The following is a 17925-nucleotide window of genomic DNA, read 5'->3' on the forward strand; positions in this document are numbered from 1 at the left end:
GGGTAACAGGTCAAAACAATACCATGGTGAACATGAACACTGAATATACATATTCACAACATGCACATACATACCGTACACACACACATCAGTGTGTTTGAGAAAATCATAAAATGTCCCACCCCTCCAAATACCACACCGTCCCACTTCCCCACAACTGTCATTCACTCTGAAGCAGAGTGCTCTTCTCTTCTCATTGAAAGCTTTGGGATTTTCATTATTTTTACATTGAAATTGTAATTAAGCATCCATGCTCAGACATATTTTGTGTAGGCTGATCAGGAGCACAGTCGCAGAGAGAAAACAGCATCATACTCAGAGACGAACTGTAAGGCTGACACAGAGAATGACATTAGTGTTAGAAACCGACTACCCATGGGCTTTGTTGTGACAGACCTACAGATTTTGAAAGGTTGCAAGAGTTTCACATTCTAATTCATTCTGATACCTGCTGATCTGAGCATAAAGATGTGATCCATTCACCACTGAATTCAGGACATCAAGCTCCAGAGAAAGCAGTATTGTCTGAAAGAATTTACTTGAAAATATTTCTGGAGACCAAAACACCGAAGTACACAATAAGCTATGTTAGGTACTATACTAAAGCACTATAGTACCTTTAAAAAGATTTGGCATAAAATTTGGGCTTAAAAATGTTGGCTCTTCAACATCACTTAATGGATTTCGAAATTAGGCTCATATTTAAACAAAGAATTTAAATATCAAAATGAAGTAATCCTAGAGGACACTGACATACACACACACTCGCACACACACATGAGATGAGACCCTCATGGATCAATCTCTTCCGACAGTTGAGGGCCCAGAACAAGGATGATTAAAGGCCTGAAACGCAAGCCTTGCAGGCCCCAAGACCCCCAGCTTGTACAAGCTGGCATTTTGCAGCTCCCCAAGGCTTCCTCTGCTATCAGTGTGGCTATTTGTATACATGCGGCTATTTACAGTGCATACTGCATAGCACATGCGCACACACACAGACACACATGCACGTCATTATTAATGGTAGACAGCTGGTTTTTTTGTGGCAACGCTCCTGACTTTGCCACTTTGCTGAATAATATGCTCAAACAAGCTACTACATGGTTCACTTGAGTCCTTTTTGTTCACACAAGTCTCTTGTACCTCATTTAAAAATGATGAATTGGTTATTTTAGACTAGAAAAATCAGGGGAAATGACACGAATGAGAGCTTTATGCACATCCAAACACTGATATCCAATGAAGCCTCTGACATATGGCACATTTTCAATTTGCAGCACCTTCTTGAACAGTGATTTCAGCATTGATCTACAGGAGACATACGTACCTACATACCTCGAGTGATTTGCAGAACTGCGAGCATGCTCACACACATCTCATGCAAGTACCTCTCTCTGATTTACACTGCTGCACATATGAGAGCATCAAGCTACTACACCACAAAAATCACCAAGCAGCTCCACCTCATCTACATTCCTACTTGCTTGGAGTATACGCAGCTCTGAGATCACCATAAATGAGTCAACAGACACAAAGATACGTGAATGAATTAATGAAAAAGAAATGGAAACTGAAACGTTTGTGAGAGGAGCTCTGTTGGAAGCCTGCACCCCCCCTTGGTGTCTCCAGACTTACCTCACGATGCTCTGTACCAGAGTCGATCCCTGGCTGCTAATGCCTTTAATGACGATATCGCTGTGTGCAGCTCTTTCTCGCTGTCAAGAGAGGGATTGTTATCCAGTAGTACGCTCCCGGTCTGTCTCTCAGCCTTACTGTGTGTGAGTGTGTGTGTGTCCTCAGGTTCCCTCAGCCTGATTCACGCATGGCCATGGGAGGGGGAGAGCGAAGATTTTCCCACTGCTATAGCTCTCCTGTAGGTTTTTAGAGAAGAGGGAGTGTGTCACAGGGACGGGGGGGAGGAAGGGAGGGGAATTCTGTGACAGAAGGCTGTAAAGAGGGATAGTAAAGTGCAGTGGAGGAAGGACCTGGCATGCAGAAATCCTGGCATGCTTGCTAAATTTAAACTAACCAGCCTTGCTTCTCACTTCTCCTCACACCTCTGCCTCTTTCTTGTTCTCACTGTCTCTCTAGCCTCTCATTCATTGTTTGTGTTTCTATCGCTTGCTCACTCTCTTTCACTCTGTATCTTGCCTTTTCTCTCCATCTCTCCCTCCTTTCCTACCTCCCTTTGTCTCTCCCTCCTGCCTTCCCTCTCTCTGTCTCTTTCTCCACATAACCAGATGGTCAGACAGGAACCCAGGACTCTCCCAAAGGGTAAGAGAAGTGAGGGATGTGGTGGGACATAGTGATACATGCAATGACATGAATAATAATACCAATACCATAACAATCACCAAATTAATTTTAATTCCAAGTGTTAGGGTGTTAAGATGGGAGAGGAGCCAAGAGGCTATCTGAAGAGGTGGGATCCAGTTTGTATCAGAAGGCTTTCATGCAGTAATACTGTAAGTGAACTGTACAGAGTAGAGGGACAGCAGCAGTAGCTATGGTCAATTGGGTTGACACAGGTAAGAAAGTTGACACGGCAGGGGTCAGGGCCTGAGTGCTTTTATTAAGACGCTGCATGCAGCTGAGGTCACATTCATGGCACATTCTGCATCTCTGAGTCGCTGAGACAAGAACCTGGTGGATGTTGCTATGGAAAGCCCAAAGCTGTATCATTTACTTAATTTTTTTAAATAAAAATTTTAAAACATTATTGATAGATAAACATACAACTCAAAACATCACATCGATTTTCATATGAGTTCAGACTACCTCAGAACCACTGTGTTGCAGTTCAGTAGTAATAATAATCTTCAATCATCAATCATAATAATAATAATAATAATAATAATAATAATAATAATAATAATAATAGTTACAATGATAAAAAATCGTAAGTGGTGAGAGTAATAATAGCATTACTAATAACAATAATAATAATAACAGTAAGAGTAATAATAATAACGCTAATAATCATGAATAATAAGTGATAACTGTAATAACAAATAATTATTATAATAATAATAATAATGACAGCAGATGAGTAGTGGTAATGGATAACAAAAACAAAGAAAAAAAGGGAAGGAAAGAAAGGAAAGGAATGCCGGGGGGGTCAATTTGTCTGCAAGTTCAGACTTACGAGGATGGGTTCCCAGGTATCACTGAATTGTGTGGATTGTTTATTGTTTTTAGCTGTGATTTGTTCCATTGAGAGATAGTCTATTAACAAATTCAGCCATTGGAACATTGAGAGTTTGTGCCTGTATTTCCAGTCAAGAAGTATTGTTTTTTTGGCTATAGTCAAGGTGATAAGTATGGTTTTGTGATATTTGTGAAGATGACTGATGGGTGTGAGATCTCCTAGAAAGCAAAGAGATGGGGACATTGGAATGCTGTGACCCAGAAATTTGGAGTGTTCAACTGTTACAGTTTCCAGAAATTTTGGGTTGGTGTGCATTGCCAAAAAGAGTGACAATAACAATCTATTGTGTTGAGGGTGCATTGTGGACAGATATCTGTATCGGTGAAGCCCATGAGGTGCATTCTGCGATTGGTGATGTGTGTTCTGTGCATAATCGTATACTGGATTAGCTGTAGTCGGGAGTTGTTCGTCATGGAGTAGATGTTGCTACAAATTTGTTTCCAGAAATTGAGATCAGTCTTGATAAATCTTTTTCCCAGTGTGTAATTTCTTTTGGTGTGTGTTTCTTGCAATAGACAGATGTCTCCTCTAAAGTTTTGAAGGTGAGTGTTTTGACTCTCTTCGCCAACAAGTTAACACTCCTGACATTCCAACTTATAAACTTTGTCTCACAGTCGGAGGGTTGCCGGTTTGATCCCCCGCCCTGAGCAAGACACCTAACCCCTAATTGCATGGCAGCCTTTTGCTGTTGGCGTGTAAGTGTGTGTTTGAATGGGTGAATTGTAAAGTGCTTTGGATATATAAATATATAGATAAAAGTGCTATATAAATGCAGTCCATTTACCATTTACCATAAGAAAGAGAGCAGGGGAAAAAATGGAGTGAGAAAAGGGGAAAATGGTAGGAGTCATGGAAAAATGAAAGATAAGACGAGATATTGCAGATAATCAAACAAATAGATTAAAAATGGGGTTAAGTTAAAAAAAAAAATTTAAAAGAGAAAACACTGGTTTGTACAGGTAGCTCGCATTTCGGGTGTAATTTCTTTTCCATTTAGAAAAGCCACAGAGTAATCTTGAGATTACAGAATAGTTGGCCGTCAATGTACAATTTATCCACGGTGGTTGAAGCTCTTTTCCCTTCTGCTCGATGGTGTTTAAGAATGGGATAGAGCCTCTTGCGGCGTTTGTTTGTTTATTTCAAGACGGAATTGATCATTGAGGCCATAGCAAGTTCCTTTTAATTCTCTGCCCCTGCTTTTCACCAGCTCCTTTTTTTGGTAATGTTCAAACTTTGCAATGATGGGCCGAGGCCCCCTCTTTGCTGTAACTCCAAGGCGATGAGCCTGGTGAAAATTTATATTGTCAACAGTTTCAGAGGGAAGCTTTAGTTCGGTTCGCATAAAATCTTTAATCGTGTTTATTGGGTTTTCGGATTTATTTTCAGGGATCCCAGAGAAAATTAAGTTATCACGCATGCTGCGCATTTTTGTATGTCCAGTATGGTTTCTTTCATGGTCTTATTTTCATGACAATATTGTTCATTTCCTTAGTCAAGGTTTCAACAGTGATTATCAAGCCCTCGTTATCTCTTCTTAAGTCCTTGATTTCTTTGTGGTTAATGTCCTCCTCGCATTTGTTCAGTCAACACTCAGATTCTAAAAGAGAGTTTGCATCTTTGAATGAAAGCACACTATTGGTGTTGGGGGTTTAAGTCATGGTGATCTCACCGGTCTTTGGGTTTATCATTTGGATTAGCTCCCTTGCTAATTGTCCTTCCGATCGCATAAATGTACAATTGCTATGGTTTCGTCAAGAATTTTAACATACGGTTGAGCAGTGAACCACGTGGGCAATTGCAGAAGGAGAAGGAGGTTGCATTCTTGTTGAACCAGTGGCGGAACTATGGGTTGAGGTGGGCGGATTTAGCAGTTGGATTAGTCTCCTAAATGTGAGACAGACGTGAGTAAATATCCAAACTAATGGAAATTTTAATCAATCTATAGACTGACGGTTGAGCACCTTACTATGATTGGCATATCCAAACCCCAAGTAGCTGCATTCTCTTCTAATGGATGAGAGCGTTATCATGTTAAACAATCGATAAATTGGGCAATGTAATATTCAATGAAAAATAAAAATATGTAAATATTCAATGAAAATTGGACTGGTTCACTGATCTCTTCAACCTGTACCTTGAGTAACTCTAATGCTACTCCTCCACAGGGTTACTCCCAGAGACTATAAAAAATATGGACAAAGCTACTGTGACGTCACCCATTGACTCTCCGTGAGTCAATGGGTGTCCATTTGAAGCCAAAACCATAGAGTTAAGCAGTTCTGTGATTTTTACAATGTGATTGACAGTCCGGTGCGGAAAAGCCCATCAACCTGAACAAACGATTGCAGAACGAACTCGAGGCTAGCTGACTGTCTGCCGTTATGTTTTAACGTATATTTTCAAATGTTTACGGAGTTTAATTTCCATCCGTGACTGTACTGTGTCATGTAATCACGTTATATGTATGACATTAATAATAAAATTATGTCCAGTTATCTTCAATTTATGTTTCTCAGCAAAACGAATATGCTTAGCTAGCATAGCTTGCCAGTGAGGTAGGTAGGTAGGCTATCCGTGTTTAGCTCACGCATTAGCAATATGAACCACAGGGGAAGAACATCGACTACACTGATGGTCAATCAATCAGAGATGTGTACTGGTGATTTTAACTAGGGTAATTTTCATATAACTGTCTGGTAGACCTGCTGTTAACCGAGCAAGTTATCACCATATGTTTTCGCCACAGTCAGTTAATGAGCCAGTAACTGCTACTCCATCGCCGTTTGTGGTGTTCACTTGCTGGGTGACGCTAGCTGACCGATCGATTCGCAAGTTATTAATAAAAATTAACACTGTCCGCGGTGATTAACAAATCTACCAAGTATTTTAATAACTGATCTGCAGGTGTGTAAATATGACAACGCACTTTGTAGAGCAAGTTTTCCACCTGGTGCATGAAGACAAAAATAATGAACATTGAATTTCTAATTATTATTATTTTATTTTTTTTTTCTTGTAGATCATCAAAACCAATAGAGAAAAGCCAATATACGCAAGGAGCCCTCAGGACCGATTCTGAGATCCACTGGCTTAAATGCTCTTGTCGGTCTCTTAAATGCTAAAAACATGTTCCTTTCTAAATGCCAGTCTTACAATGATGGTTAATTTCATTAAATTCTGTGTGTGTGATTTTATCATGTGTTGTATGTTATCCAGCAAATAAACCTTAAGACACTGAAAATGTAGCAGTGTTTATCCCAAAATCGGGATTATAGTAGCTTTGTCACATTCGTGAAGCGTGGCCCAGGTAGACATTTGCGGAATGTACACGACTGAAAAGCTGTCCAAACACGTTTGACAGACTGAATATTTGCCGGTTAGGGTTAGCTAGCTAGTCAAATGGCTTGGTAGCCGAAGTTGCGAACTGTTTTAGCATAGGCTACTGGACTATCAAATATAGCAAATAAGTGTTAGCTGATTACGCTTTCTGCCTTGGCTACCGAAAAAACTTCAGAGGAGGATTATTTTATGGTCGTTTAGTGCAGCTGTAAATAGCACACACCATAATGAAATCACTAGGAAATGGGATGCCTGCATTTTCTGACTTTGCACAGGTGGATTGTGGACGATGAGTCAGAGCCGTAATGTCAAGGCCAAGAGGCGCCACCTCCCACCCCAGTGACCATAGACTGTAGCCCCTACTGTAGCTTAGTCCTCCGCAGTAATCAGGAAGTGACGCAAACTGTATCTCATTGGTCCACAACAAATATTATAACAGTGCCCAAATGACACAATGTATCACAAAATCGACCCATGGACAGTCATAAGACGAATAAAATACACATATTGTGACTATTTTTTCTTGTGAGAAAAAATTATTGACTTTGTATTTTGACTGCATTTGTACCGTAGACTTACATGGAGACCGGATATGAAAACACCTATACTGGAGCCAACCGCAGTGGCACTAGTGAGCAACCAGGAACAACAAGACCAGGAAATGAGCTTCAAAAACGAAGTCTGGTTTTGGCCGCTTGGTTACTCCCAATCACAAATCAGTGTCTTATCTCTTGTATCCTTCTATCTTGATTTTCTAGTACTTTCATGTTACACCTGCATCTTCATCTAGCACTTTTGTGTTGCTCTTGTGCTATCATCTTGATGCTGTAGCTCTTTATCATCTCTTATAATCATGCCTCACTTCTAGTTTGATTTTCCATAACTTTCCTGACTTAGCCTATGCTTACAGCGTGAACTTCACTTGATGTTCAGGGCTATGGATAACAGCTACTTCATGAGAATTGTTCCTTAACGGACCTATGTTTTGTAGTTGTTCCAATGATCTTCAGTATGCATTTATTGTACATCTCTTTGGATAAAAACTTCTATCAAATAAATGTAACGTAAAATGTAATATATTATGATTTGTCTTTGTGTGTTATGTCTGATATTGTGAATGGGATGCTGCAAGCAAGCCATAAGGGGGGCAGGAAATGTAATGTAAAATATTTAGGATGTCAGATTAATTGTTTATTCCAATTAAATGCTAAAATTACAGCCAAAAATCCTCCTTGGGATAATATTTTCTGTGTCCAGCATCATTGAACAGCATGATAATAAGGCAATATCTTAGTCTGTCAGACATCAATCTGAGGTAGATTGGATAGTGCAGCACAGCATTCTGGGAACTTTGGCCTGCTCCACGTGCATCCACTTGTGAATCCAGACCTTGAATTTATGTTCCGGCTGTAAACTTTTGACTCTGTTGCTGCCATATCCATTTCAGTCAATTTTCCCTCTGTCTCTGATACTCTGCATGTTAGGATAAACGAGCATAAACTCCATTACTGTTATGAGCCTGGTACACTGTAAAAACAACACAGACACATGTCAAAATCCTGAGCCTACACCAGCTGCTTCTCCCAGGCTCATGCCCTCACCCAATCTCATGTCTCCTCACTCTCAAAGGTATTGCCCCCCAAGGGACCTCTCTCTTGTACCAAGATTTTGGCAGAATCAAACAGAAAAATGCTCAGTGGAAAACTAGGGTGTTCTCAGTTGAATGAACAGAGGATTTTATTGTGCAGAATGCAGTTCTGAACTCTGCGCAGCTGCTGTGTTTTGGCGCAAACTGCATCTGAGGCTGAGAAGAACATTCCAAAGTCACTTTACTTTTGCTAAGTCAATGAAAAACAGCAGGAGCCCCGAATACAGGGACAGAGCAAAGGGGTATCGATTTACGTGTTTTTGTGAAGCATGACAAATGGGCTGTCACATCAAAAAGGCCATACATACAGCAACTAAGAGGGAACATGCAAAACTGGGCACTTCCTCCACTCTAGGGCATGAGATCAAGCTGTCACTCAAACCCCTTCTCTCAAATTGCCCTCATAAATCCTTGCAAAAACATAATTCATAATCCCTTAAGAGGGAAGAAGCAATCCTGTTTAACAGTCAAAATGACACTGAGGGCTCCCCTCTCAGGTTATTAATGGCCAGCTTCTGTGTGTGCCTGTGGTTGTCATAGAGACCCCGTAGGATACAGCCTGCAAAGGCCACCTGTTGTCCATTTCAGGGGGTCAGTACACTGGTATGCAGCAACAGGCATTCGGTGCCTAGTGCCAGCCATGTGGCAGGCTATTCAAAACCCCACAATAAAGTTGACAGACATCTTTAACTGGGTGATCTGTGGTTTCAGTAGGACTTTTTTTATTGAATAAATCACGCTTATGTTTCAAATTCATTCACGTAGCATTTTTATTAACTTTACAGTTGCTGTGATAATTAGTCAACAACAAGCAGGTGAAGTGATCAAGGTGCAGTGAGAACATGAATTCTTGCATTCTTGCTCTCTGGGAAAGAAATGTGTATGAAGACAGGGCTGAAATGGTGCGGATGCAGACATAATGTTCCTTTTTCTTTTGTTCTGCACCTACCAGATGCCATCTGCATGTTTAAGGTCATTACGAGAGATTACTGGAAGAGAAACAGCAAAAGGAAATGTGTGCTGCTTGTGATAAACTAGAGTGGCTTCATTACTTCTGCAACTCCAGAATCGTTTCTCAGTTCAGAGTGATTACACTTGACAAGGATATCTTACAGAATGATTACAGAGATTAAACCTCAGTCTCCGTTTAGTCACAGAGAATTTTCCTTATAATTACTTATTTAGTGAATGGCTCTATTTTAAATGCAGTCAAGGTATGTCATATGTATTCTCTCCTTTTTTTTTAAATTACAATAGTTTCCATTTGCTCGAATGTGCAAATGAACAATTAGCAGAAATCCATTAGCATAATTGTACAAACCAAGGAACCAACATTCAGAAAGCACTTAAATTCACACTAAGAGAAACAGGTAACATTCCAAAATATTAATTATTACAATACGAAATGCTCAAGTAAGTGTGTTTTTGTAATCTCATCATTGTAAGCTTGGGTAGACTGGACCGCTGGTGAGCCGGAGGTTCCTTTAGCACAGTTTGTCACAGGGGGATATTGCCATAAATTCCAGGGGTAATGCACGTCATTCCCAGCTATGCTGAGGACTCTAGGAATGGAAGAATTGGATTCCATCTACGTATCACACTCAGCCTCTGCAGTGTTTTCTCAGAGACACAGAGCGTTCAAGGTTGTACCTCACATGCTTTCTGTCCCAGGGGCTGCAAAACTGGATCTCTTACATTCCCATCCTTAATTAGCACCTTATAAACACAAGATGGCCCTGGTGCATGGATTGGTAACCTGTCCAAGGTATATTCCTGCCTCTTGCCAAATGCCAGATAGGTTCCAGCCCCTGACAATCCTGACCAGGTGTAAATAGTTCAGGAAAAAAATGGATGGTTGGATGGATGGATGATGGATAATCACAAGGTACTGAAACTCTAGCCCTGTTCACACCTGTACTTTGTATCCGGATATATCCAGATTGTGTCCAGATTCAGTCGAGACGAATGTCAGTTCACATCTAGCATTAGAATGTGTCTCCACATGTGTCTCGAGTGACCACTTGTGATCGGATCTCACTTCCCCGCTCAATATGCAAATAAACACGTACATCATTTCCGTTTGCAAAGATCAAATGTGTTGTTGTTTTTAACCGACGGGAGGTTAAAAACAACCGGTATATATATGTTTTTAGCCGGTATATTTTTATACAGTCTATGGCAGCAAAGCACTACCTGTGCCTAGTCTGCCGGAAATTAAAAGTTTGCAAAGACCTTAGCACGTGGGGAAAATCAAAACAAAAACAGACTGGGTCTATTCCTTGGCGTGTTCCAGGCAAACCAAATAGCCCAAGATGTTTGACGCACTCGTTTCTGTCGTTTATGTCTCCATGCGCTTTTCAAAATTTTCAAACGTCGTGGACAAAGCCACTTTACGCGATTTGAGAACCAACCAAAATTATACAGTTCTATACGCTTCTCTTTTGCTCCAGAAAACAATGTCAGCTAGGTCTATCAGCAAACATATGACTTAGCTATGCCCAGAAGTCCTCAATGATAATAGTATTTTCCAAGAAATTACAAAAAATTGTTGACAACGTTTCTTTAGGTTCAGCGTCTTTTACTAGTACCACAGAGTGAATGCGTAAATGAATGCGATGATAAGAAACAATTTGGTTATGCTGACCTATAAAACGTTATTCCAAAAGCAAAATTATACATGTTATACATCGTTAGAAATCTAATACTCGCACCTACTGAATAAATGAATTGTCAGTCAAGCCAGACTGTACTAAAAAGGGCGACAACGCCGTAAACAATACGTGTGGTATCACGCACAGTAATTTTGGAAGGTACCCAGGCATCACAAATACCTGTATATTTCACAAACGGATTGTCCAAGACAATGTATGACCGCTCAGTCTCAAAAGGGACATCTCTATGCGTAAAACCAATGGTAAGGTTGTGTATTTATTTGATATTTAGTCCCAGATATTGACTGTAGAATGACATGGTATCATTTTTTAAAACTTTGTCTCGTTCATTTCATTATTCAGTGTGGCTTCTTCTTCTTCTTGCTTCTTGCTTGTGTTTCGCACTTTAATATGACGCTGTTGGCACACAAATGAGTACGTACTTCCGCTTAGGTAGAGGACGTCAGTTGACTAGGCGGTCCTTCAATGTGGCCCAGGATGCATTCGTGTTCACACTGCTAAAAGAATGTGGCCATATGCGACCCAGACCACCTACGAATGTGGTCTGAGTGATCGGATCTCAATGCGTCCTCAATGCGTCTTGGGTGCGTTCACACCAGTAGTCAGCGCTGTCCACTTGTGATCAGATCATCCAAGACGCATTTTAATGCAAGGTGTGAACAAGGCCACTGTGGCACCATTATCTGGACTTTTAAATGTGAATTTTAAGTCTGCATTTAATTGATAATTTGCAGGTCCATAAACCAGTTCTTTGCTAGATCACCTTATAAGATTAGGGCCTGCACTCAGTCAGCATCTTCTCTTAAATATGACTATTATGACCATTGTCAAGTTTTGTGTTTTGTCTGTTTTGCATATGTGTCTTGTGTACTTCCAGTTTGTCATTTCCATCTCTGAGTATTCACTTTGAAAACCTGCCATTTTCCATTTACCAGTGGAGACTATCTCTTCGTGCTCTGTACTTGTAGATTGTGATTAATTTATTGACTTTGCATGTTTGACCATATTTTGTTGAATTCATGATTTTCATCTAGCCCCTCCAATTTGTTTGCTGATTGGATTTTGTGTTTGGTCATTGACTCATTCTATTTGACTCTGATTCTTGCCATAGCTTTCTAGTTTGTCTGCCCGGTGGATTTTGTGTTTTTGACTCTGTTTTGTTCAATTCATCCTCGACTATTGTTTGCTCACCATATAGCCTATTGACTCCAATTAGTTAGAATGCTCCCTGCTGGATTACAAATTCTTCCATCAGAACACTGTTTTGTAATTTTGTCTTGTTATTTTTCCTTTATTATTTTAAAATGTGACTGGGTGGAATTTTAAATCTCTGTTGGGGGGTACACTCTTTGGACTTTCAGTCTCAGTCCGCAGATTAAGTGACCTGAAGCGCAGCACAGCCTTCAAAGACAAGCCAGGCTTTAGTTTGTTTTGGATAGGCAGTTGGGACCCAAGTTACTTATCAGACTGCAGTATCATTTCCATTACCAATTCCCCACTCATTCCCCTTATCGTTTTTACTGTTGTGGTCTGACCTAGACCAGATCGTAACAAACTCACAATTCAATTTCTTCACCAGCACAGTTTGGCAGGTTCAGCAATCACTAAATTAAATTTAACTAACAACTGTTTGCAAAGGAAAAAATGAACACTCATTTAACTACAAGACAAATGTCTATATTTTTCCACAAAATTTACCTTGCCAGCCACCCATAGCCTTCTGGGTAGGAGTTTATGGAGATTTGCAGAAAAGCAGTGTTGGCTTTGTCAGTTCCTGTCCACAGTGACCCATGCCGGTAACTAAACACTAATCTCCGACATCACAGAATTAACCTCCTCTGGCAATCCCCAGCGTATGGCTCTCTGAATGTGCAGTGCTAAAACTTTCCACTTAGCCAAGTACTTGTGACTGAAGAGAGGGGCCTTCTATTCCGGTCTGGGGCTGAACCGTCCCCTATAATCCTCACATGGAGGGAAGAGAGGAAAGAGGGCAAAACCTGCAATGCATTTATTTTGGTTTATATTATTTTATTCGGGATGACAGGTATTCCACCTGCCAAGCTATGAGTTGGTGTAAGTTGAGCATACCCCATAGCTGTACAGCAATGACAGTTCTGGCACTTTTTATGGTTTCTTGAAACCTGTCTTGTATCCACCAGGAGTCAGGAGGTTCAACCAACCTCCGATATAGTCAAATAAAATAATAGAAATTATGAATTACATCAGGTTCTTAAATTGCTTTACAGCGGAAAAATATTCTAAAAATATATAGTAGATGTGTAGCATCCGCCTGGGGAATGCATGGCAACCATTTTGTACAAGAACATCAGCTGAGTAGGAAAGGGTACTGAGTATGCCTCCTGGCAAAATATCCAAGGTGGCCTGCTGGTGTGTGCTGGAGGTGGGTGTAGCTCTGGCGCAGTGTAATAATAACCATTTTCAATGAGACAAACAGGGTGGTGTGGAGAGATGGAAGATTGCACTCAGCAATCAATCAAAACTACCATAGGGGTCAACATGATGCTCTTCAATCAATAACAAAAGCTTGTTCCAATCGCTTATTTTATCCATCCTTGCTTCCTTTCCTTGCATCCTTTCCTAGTATGGAAGGCCAAATGGGTCAAAAATATGCAAAATTGACATCTGGAAGCATACATTCTCAATGCTTTGTCAACCGGTGCATTCCAATTAGTTATTTTTACTTTTTAGACAGCCAATTACAGTTTATGGTTAATAATTAGATTATTTTGGCAAATATTTTTGTTCACAAATATAATTTCGTAAAAGCATACCTTCGTTTTTGTTTTCTGAGTTTGTGTTTTTAGATCAGTTTCTGTCTTGTTTTTGGTGATTTGGACTTTGTTTGTTGCGGCCCTTCGAGCCATTTCAAACGACGACTGAAGACCCACCTCTTCAGGCTGCACCTCTCCCCATCCCTCCCTTCCCCCCCTGTAAATGACTAAACTTAGGGGTGTAACTAGGCAGCTGTTTAATAGGTGACTTAGTTGATGCGCCAGTCTTAACGACTACTTGTATTTTTATTTATTTTTATTTTTCCATAGATTACGTTGTTGCCGTTCTCGTTGTTAGTGTTAATCAGTTTAACCACCAGGGTCCAAGTTGAACTATGCGGTTGTTCCCTGTACTTGGACCGGTACTTCTCTCTAGGGGTTTCGTCATACTTGTTCCTGGTTATGGTTATACACTTTGTTGTACGTCGCTCTGGATAAGAGCGTCTGCCAAATGCCTGTAATGTAATGTAATGTAATGAGCCGGCCGTAACAAAAATGTGGGCTCGTCCGGGATCTGCCATCCCACTTCTGACACCAGAAACTGATCTAAAAACACAAACTCAGACATCTATTAATCTAAAACACAAACTAAAAGAGTCTTCACAAAAACCTACCAAATGCAAACCACACAAAAGAAACCCCAAAGAAGAATCTCCCCAGCCTCATACTGCAGGGCTTATATTGGGCCACAGGCAGGTGGAGACAATCAAGCAAGTAAGCAATTAGGTATTACCTCCACCTGCACTACCCAGGCAAGCAGAGCCTGGGGACGTAACAGGGACACACTTTGTTGTTTGGAGGAGTATGCTATTTGTATAAATGAGCAGGTGTATCTGCTATTTATTTTTATAAATTTGACATGGCCATGCATGTACATTTTCATTTTATTATTTTTCATTGGATGATGCTTATCTGTCAGTGTGTTTGTTGTGGTGGTGACTAGCAATCCCATTAGTGTTTCTTTGTGTTTATTGGAAATCCATGCACATGGTCCCCAGAGTGAAATACAGGACTATGAGAAGGCATTAGGTCCTGAATGAGGAAATAAAATAACTTAATGACCTTACTGAGATCTTCTGACACATATCCACAAAATACATATCTACAAACTCATTATACTTCCTTAACAAGTGGAAAGAGATTTAGGCTCCTGTAGACTGTGTTATTCCCCATGGCTTGACAAACAGCATTTAGGAGGAATACTCAGACCTTACACTTTGAAGGTCATTTTCTTCTCATCAAAACCTAATCCTATTTGGTAGCTTCATGTCTCTTTCTTAGTCCATGTCTTAAGACTGCTACAGGCAGTCATTTTTTCAGAGTCTTGCCCTTCATGGACAGTGATTTAGTTTACATCGTTTTCCAGGTTGACATGGGACATAAACCCGTTCACACAACAGCAGAACATCCACTTGACTCTCCTCCAAGTTGGCCTGGGGGATCAGGCTGGGAAATAATCCTGGGACCCTGGAGAGATGGGAAGGTTAAACCATGGGACTTTCCTCCCCTCTGTCCTGGCCCAGCATCGTAAAAGCTCAATCCTCACAGCCGTTTAGATGGCCGGGCCGGTGTTTAAAAATGGAGGTATTTATGATTCAGCATTCTCTCCTGCTGTCCAAGCCCTGCGCCCTATCACCCAGCATGGCTTGTGGGTTTAAAGATAGCCGTGCGACTACACTTGGTCGTCGGCTCCACCATCTAAATGTCAACCTTGCGACAGCCTGTGGAGCCGTTCTAGCTGAGGCAGCGTTTGCAGGGCCTTTGCTCAGGGAACAGAACCAGCCCCCAACCATCCTTATCAGTACAACCCTGCCTGTTTGTGTTACATTTCCATTTCTAACTTGTAAACAGATGGTGTCACAGGAAACAGAATCTTTGGGGAACGGGAAGGCATTAAATCCACGTGAGGCCTGAAGAGTTGAGAGCAAAAAAATTGCAGTAATTATTTTTTAATAGCTATATAATTCTGAAATTACCAGAGTAGTTGAACAATTAATTGTTAAATGCTATTTTTGGTGAAGGGAAAGATGAGCTTTCCTTTCTGTTGCAGTCTGGTATATTAGAGACCAAGACAGGTGTCATGGGTGGCTTTTATTGATCCTACAGGACCGTTCAGTAGCTGCTTCCATGGTCTAGTCAGACGCTACTGAAGTGAAAGAGAATACACTTGTGAAGGCAGATCATGAGCTTGTCAGATTACAATTGGTTTTTATTGGAATAATTCTAAAGGAGTTTTGGCACCATGAACAGCACTTCATGTATGTCTCCACACCACTAAGCCCATTTCAATTTGACCACCAAAGAAAGAATGAATAAACCTTTTTAATTTCCAAATTTCCATATGGCTGAGACACCAATTGTAGGGACAAGCTGGAAGTGCAGTTTAAACTACAGCCCATGCATGATACCCCTTTCTTTTACAATGGTCACAGTCCCATTTGCAGAATGTGCTGCAACTACAGGCAGTAGAAGCTTGAAATGATTGGATGTCCATGGTTGAACTGCTGCCCTCTGCTGGGGAAATGCCACAAACTGCTGACAAATTCTCTATTGGTCACAGTCCATTAAGACAGAATGACCAATAAAATGGTACATGTATATGAATATTGACATTTACACAAATTGATCTGCAGATTACATGACATGTTGATCATGTCAGAGAAAACGTCTTAAACGTAGGAAGTTCAGGTGTTTCTGAACTTCTGCTGAGAATGTGTTCACGTCACGTTTTCAGAATAAGAATACTCTGATATCAACAAAAGACTCTCATTTTTGTTCCAGATGAAAGCTTGGATATAGCATCATGAGGGAGAAAGATGGGTCTTCACCAAGCAGTTTCTGTATATTGTGCCATTTTTAGTAACTACAAACCTTTGGATGCTATTCATAATTGGTTAAGTTATTGTTGATATTTCACAATGACTGCTTAACTATATATGACCACAAATAAACAGTGTTAGACAACTCAACAGCTGTGTGTTTGCACGTTTTGTTTGGGTAAACGGGAAGCCCTTCCCACAGGTGGATGGTCCCAAGTCTGTGCTCTGTTAGTAGGAAGTCACATTTATCCTAACATCCAGTTAACACTGACATAAACAGGGAACAGAGTGAAACAGAGAATATTCTATCTCTGGAAAATGTGCATGCAAAAGGTAGAAAAAGATCTAACCAGCAGCTGTATGTATTGGGATGCAGATATGCAATCCAGCCAAGTTATGCCTTGGTGGGGCATGTGTAACAGAGTTATAAATAACACTATAGTTAATGACTTTCTCCAAAATATTGTACCAGTCAAGTGTATTGTAAAACATACATTCCTATAAGAAAATTTTATCAAATTTATTTTGAGTTAAATGTAAATGGTTATACAGCGACCTCTGCTGGCTTTATGTGAGGGAAGATCTGTGTGTAGACCACTAGAGTAGCGTTGCTCCATGCTCCTGACAGAATCCATTTTGCATTGCAATAGAAGGTACGGATCTGGCACGCTCTCTTGAAAAAAAAAATGCTGTTTTTATGTGACATATTTTGTCTTATGATGAAAATGTCAGTGCATTATAACCATTAATGAAGCTAGAACGTAATCTTACGATGCATTTAATGTATTGCACAAAATAAGTAATATATATTTTGAAGATTTGCAAATATGCCATGCTTTGCATAGCTAGCTAACGCTAGCTGCTAGTATATGAAATGGTGAATACAATGCTATAGGCTAATCTATGGCCGTTCACGTTATGTATGATAACATTTTGTTCTTTAAAGGAGTACCATGGTGATTTTCACACTTTCTCGGTTTTATGTGCTATTTGCACAAGAGGCATTGAAGAAACACAATGAGCAAAGTATTAAATATGTCCGTTCTGTATTTTTGGAGAAATATGCGTTTTAAATTCATCGTCCTATTTTCAACCGGTTGAGAAAGTTGTCATTTTGCTACGTCACTAATACAGTAACTACTCCCATTTCCACGCCCCGTAAAGAAATCTGACAGCACACACCGTCCTGCTGTTCAGACAATGCAAATATTTGACTAACGTTAGGTTCACTCAAATTAGAGTGCCTTTAGATTATTTCTGGTTATATTCATTTAGCTAGCTAGCTAACGTTAGCTAGCTAGGAGGTTTGCTTTCATAAGACAATGTTATCGATAACGTTAGCTTGCTAGTTTGCTTTTATGAGGACGTTATAGTTGTGCTTTTATCTTAACTTGGCTAGCTAGATATAAAAATTATAATTGGATATAAGTCAACGTCCTTACCTTAG

General features: G+C 40.2%; 1 protein-coding gene and 1 long non-coding RNA gene across 2 annotated transcripts in view; one reads left to right on the forward strand and one right to left on the reverse strand.

Annotated features, from left to right (window-relative positions):
• The window catches only part of filip1l (filamin A interacting protein 1-like), a 118340-nt gene extending 116481 nt beyond the window's left edge, over positions 1–1859 (reverse strand). Inside the window, exon 1 of the mRNA XM_064329865.1 lies at positions 1636–1859. The gene's annotated coding sequence lies outside the window, so the exon portion shown is untranslated. The remainder of the gene's footprint in view (positions 1–1635) is intronic.
• The window catches only part of LOC135252006 (uncharacterized), a 364708-nt gene that overhangs the window by 206929 nt on the left and 139854 nt on the right, over positions 1–17925 (forward strand). The gene's annotated exons all lie outside the window — the stretch shown is intronic.

This window comes from Anguilla rostrata, chromosome 3 (assembly GCF_018555375.3).
Source record: "Anguilla rostrata isolate EN2019 chromosome 3, ASM1855537v3, whole genome shotgun sequence".
Lineage (NCBI taxonomy): Eukaryota > Metazoa > Chordata > Actinopteri > Anguilliformes > Anguillidae > Anguilla > Anguilla rostrata.